General features: G+C 44.0%; 1 long non-coding RNA gene across 1 annotated transcript; it reads right to left on the reverse strand.

Annotated features, from left to right (window-relative positions):
• Positions 1-2392: 2392 nt before the first annotated feature.
• LOC124678388 lies at positions 2393-4928 on the reverse strand. Its single transcript, XR_006994449.1, has 2 exons — positions 4685-4928; positions 2393-2848 (listed from the first exon to the last, which is right to left on the reverse strand). It is a non-coding gene; the product is annotated as an uncharacterized LOC124678388 (long non-coding RNA).
• Between the last annotated feature and the right edge of the window lie 540 nt (positions 4929-5468).

A 5468-nucleotide genomic window follows, 5' to 3' on the forward strand; every position in this document is an offset into this window, starting at 1 on the left:
CGCACCACTAGTGCGCCACTACTAATTTATTAGCAGTGGCGTGATAGTAGTGGCGCACCACTGATGACAAAAAGTGGTGCCCCACTGATTGCCTGTTTTCTAGTAGTGACTACTCTGTACCGTGTAGATCACGCGTGTGAAAGATTGTTGCACTAGCCAATTCAATCAAAAGTCCGAACTAATGGAAAGAGACTAGGCAGTGTATTTATATTCAACACTCCCCGTCACGTGTAGGCTATTTTAGTCCTTAGCGTGGGTTCGGTGCGGGCTGTAGAATCTTTTTTTCTTTTTGCTATTAAAACTGCGTGAGCAGAATCTTGAACTTGAGATCTTTTGGCTCTAGCCAATTAAAGCAAAAGTACGAACTAATGAAAAGAGATTAGGTAGTGTATTTATATTCAACCTCATGTGTAAGACTCACCCGGAGCAAGCTTGATACCGGCGAGCACGGGCACGGTGGGGCGCCGGCATCACTCAAGCTTGCTGGGCTACTGGCCGCCATAGAGACGCACGACTACAAGCGTCGAACAATGTTGTATTGATGTTGCTACAACTGATAAACTGTCCATTAGCGCGACGCTACCGCTGACGCGAGGCCAGTTGTACCCGTACGTGGGTGCTCCAGGGCCATGATTAATACTAACTAGTTGATACCTCGCGCGTTGCCGCGGACATTGAAAATGATTTTCATGTATGAAAATAATGATCTTTTTCATGCCGCTATGAAGTGCAAGCATATTACGATTTACTTGGCTGTGGGTGCTCTGTTCATTCGAGCCTTGATTTTCAACCGGGTTACTCTTTTTAAAGACAAAATTGAAGATAACTTGATTATGGAAACTAACTCGATTATGGACAGCTTTTACTAAAAGTCCCGCAAAAAAGACCGCCAGTCAGCCTTGATCTCGCAAGAAACATCCACACCAACCTTTGTGTATTTATACAGCGTTCAACATGGCACACATACATAAGAGCAAGGCTACCTAATGATTGATGTCGAGGGTCTGGTCCTCAGGGGCTCATGCGCTGCTTGGGCGACTTGCCTCTACCCCTCGCCGGGCACCTTCATCGTGGTCTAGGCTGCACCGTCGACGCGATCACACCTAGCATTTCTCTCAAGACATGATTGCAGAGAAGTTCATCAAGGATGTACACAATTTGTGTAGATAAGTCACAAACATTTAAATGAAGAATAAATCTGTCATAGATTAATTGTAGAGCCGAGTATATTTGTATGGCTGACCAAGCATCGAGCTGGTGCATGTATATTTTGAGTAGTAGTATGAAAATTTTCACTTTCTCCAGATAACTTAAGTGGCAAATATTTAACTGGTCACCTGAAAAAGTAATGAAACAGTATTTTACAACCTGATCGAGGATTCAGAAATAGGGCAAATAGTAACTTTCAGTTAATTTTACCTGCCAAGATTGCATGAAAGATGTACGTATTCCTGTTCTTCACTTGTGATAGACTGAAATAACGCAGTGGTCTTGCGGATTAATAACCTTGGGAAAACCAATGGTATCATCTCGTCTTGAGATATTGTGTTCTTGGCCTGTCATGAATATCCAGACTTTCCTTGCATAGTGAACCAAGTTGACACTATCTTCCCTGAAGTCAAAAATCTGAAGGATGAAAAAACAATCAGAGCTGCAAGAGTTAAGTGATGGAAAGACAGGAACAGATCAAAATAGAGAAGCAGATGAAGGCGATGACGAAGAGATATCCATAGTCGCAGTGCCGAAACGCCTCATGTGAGTCGCACATGTGCCGTACTGTCGCCCTCCCGTTGATGCTTCATCCTTGCATACCATAACGCTGGCTCACACGTTGAAGAGATGAAATTCTCCCAGCGCGTGCAGCTGCTTAGCAGAGTCGATCGGGCGGATCCTTGGGTGCCTTAGCTTTTCTGTCAAGGATAGAGACAACCTGCAAGACAAATGCTTATTTTATAGTGAAGAAGATGAAAAGAACGGAGGGAATGCATCAATGCTTCTGATTTATTGTGTGATTGGAATTGGAGGAGACATAGACAAAGGCGAAAAAACAAAACTGCGTAGAAGTTTTTGGAAAAAAAAGAGAAAACAATATTGATGTTGGGGCACATGAAGAGGTTTCGGTGATCAATTATGTGCTCTAACCATGGCAACATTTGGATTACGTGGCATGGCTACATGTGTTGTCATCTTGTGGATAACTAACAACCATAGATTGGAAATCCAACGAATGAGAATAATTGTGATGATGTGGCTACACCAGGTTTGAGCTTGCAAACATTAAATACATCTTAGTGGGGATGAACTTTATAGATATTATAGATATTTGGTCACCGAGTAAACAAAGCGAAACAACCGCGGTGATTGAGGAGAGCAGCAAGCAACACACCCTGTCTAGGAGCAAAAGGATATATATACCAAACTCTGATAAGGGTTTCTTACATAAGATATGCTGGAAGTATTACATCACACAAATAACATATACACACCAGGCCCTCATATACCATAAGAAATATTCACACCAAACATATGGTACCGAGGGCCACTTCTGAATTTTATCTTGTTTCACCACTGAATATATCTTCACTAGTAGTAGTAAAGAAACATGCTGTACTTGTTTCTTCATACCATCCGACACACCCAGTACCAACGTTGCTATTTCTGCGACTTCACGAAATGACGCCAAAGGATGAACACTTGAACAGACCCTAGCTAGCTCGCCCTTTATTTTTGATGATGACGAACAGTCGACCAGCAGTTGCGGAGCATATATTGAGGCATGAGCGCATCGTCGCGGTTCCGGACAGGCCTCGGTTTGCCCTTGTACATCTCGGTCATTTATATAAGCGCCCTGTCGTCATAATACAAAAGGCAACGGTTAGACTTCATGCATCATGGCAGCAAAATACATACTAAATATTAGTTAGCTGAGCACGATCTTATAGACTGCTGAAGGATCTCTCCCCACCTAACGTGGTCCGAACATGGATTAGAATACAGCTCGTTTCAGCTCTGTTCCAAGCAGGATATATATATCTGATAAATATGGAGCAATCCTGAATCATAGAAGTGCTACAAACAGGATATCCGCATATTACGCAATGTAGTTTGATAAATAAGGAGCAATTCTGAATCATAGAATTATCCTAAACATGATATCTATATATCTAAAGACCATGATCGAATCATAGAATTTCTCCAAACTGGATATCTTCAAACATGATATCTGATAAATATCGAGCAATTCTAAATCATAGAATTGCTACAAACATGAAATGTGCATATTAAGCATAGTATATATATTATATCTTGGGAGAAGCTGTTACGGTTACTCTAGGCACCAAAAACTTCGATCTCCAAGAAATTCTAGAAATAATAGAATTATGAGATGCGTGTTCACTAGAATTGGATCAAGGAGTGCTTAGCCAAATACTTGCTCCATACTAAAGTAAGTGACTCAAGTAATTTGATAATTATGGAGCAACTCTGAATCATATAATTCGTCCAAATAGGAAATCTGCATACAGAAGGAGAGCGTGAACTAGGATAAGCGTACTATACTTTCAGTAATTTGATTACATATATTTTCAGATAATTGATATCGTTAAACAACCTTTCTTAATTAGGATAAGCATAGTATATGTTTTAGGGAGAGCCGAGCTGATACCGTAAATCTTGGCTCGAACATGCACAAATGGCAAGTTCGATCTCCAAGAAATTCTAGAAATGGCAGAATGTTGAGATCTGTGCTTACTAGAATTGGAGCCAGGCGTGCTTAGCCAAGCAGTTTGATAAATATGGAGCGATTCTCAATCATAGAATTGCTACAAACAGGATATCTGAATATTACGCAGAGTATATTATAATTTTGGGAGAACTGTGCTGTTACCGTTACTCTAGTAACTTGGATCTCCAATAAATTCTACAAATAATAGAATTATGAGATGTGCGCCTACTAGAATTGGAGCAAGGTGTGCGCGCTTAGCCAAGTACTTCCTCTGTCCTAAAGTAAGTGACTCAAGTAATTTGATTACTATGGACTGGAGCAACTCTGAATCTGTTTAGAATCCGTCTAAACGGAAAATCTGCATACAGAACTAAGGAGCGTGAACTAAAATAAACGAAAGAAGACCAGTTTAGATGGATGGATGGATGTAAATCAGAAAGGCAGCAGCATATTGTCGGAGGCGCCGTGCGACCCTGGCGGATCTGGCCCCCTCCCTCAGGTCGTGGAAGGCTGGTCTCAGCGTGAGGTCGCTCCAGCCAAAGCAGCCGAGGTCGCCGCATGCCGACGACGCGCGCGGAGGATCGCGTCCACCGGTGACCGTCGATCGGCAGGAGCGATGGACTTGGACGGCGGCGAGAACACCAGGTCGATTTCCGCCGGCGAGTCGCCTCGCAAGGTCAGCAGCGCGCGAGCACCGCCGGCCTGACCACCGCGCGCGCGCGGCCTCCCTGAACAGCCCTACTTCAAACTCCATCGATAGGCGAGTACAGGACACGGTGATTGGGGGCGACGGGAGGCTAGTGGCGCAGAGAGGAACGGATCTGGGAGGGGCGAAGCAAGATGCCATGGGCTTGCGAGTCGTCGTGGACTCGTGGACGTTGTTTCTTTCTAGTCGACGTACGGGGACCAGTAGTAGTAACCATGCATGGGAAAGAAGACAAAGTGATCAAGAAAACATACCGAGCTATATATCATGGGTTGGCTTTCGCTCAACCCTGGATGAAAGTGAGGCCGCCATCATCACCGACGATGAGATCATTTGCAGTATCGTCGCCGTCCGGGCCGTATCCGGCGGACGGCGGCGGCGTTAGCGTAGCACCCATCGCAGCGCCTGAGACGCGCCAAATCAAGGTGAGAACAACACCTGGAGATCCGGCCTTGACGGTCGATCAATACAAAAGACTAGTAAACAGCTTTCGAGGGAGGAACCTTTGTTTCGCTCTAATCTGAGCTGTACCTTGAGGGACTCGGACGGAAGGGTCGACACTCTCCGTCCTACATATAGAGTCGCCGTCCACGCGCTCGCTGCATTTTGGCAAATCCTGCACGTTATGACGACATTCTTAGCTTATTCTGAATGAAAAAGAACACGTTACCTGCAGTTAATTATGTCTAGAAGTAAACCGGGCATATCCTCTCGTACTGTACACGTACTTACGCAAGCTTTTCCAGGTCCTCCCTCTTGCTCCCAGTTCCATGTGCTTTCCGGCTTTCCGCTGGCTGCCACGTACGTATATGCATGTAATGCACGCACGTGTCGACTATCGACATTCTTACACATCTCCTTCTTCCTTCCTTTATAAAACAGTGCTGGTGTCGGTGGTGATGCATGGTTCCTAATCCCCGCAAAAGTTAGACCATGGACAGTTTGACTAATGTTTTGACAGCACTATAATATTTAAATCACTTCTGCCAAATATCATTAAACATGTTAATAAAATGGAAATATTTTTGTACTTACATA

The sequence above is a fragment of the Lolium rigidum genome, chromosome 7 (assembly GCF_022539505.1).
Source record: "Lolium rigidum isolate FL_2022 chromosome 7, APGP_CSIRO_Lrig_0.1, whole genome shotgun sequence".
NCBI classification, from domain to species: Eukaryota; Viridiplantae; Streptophyta; class Magnoliopsida; order Poales; family Poaceae; genus Lolium; species Lolium rigidum.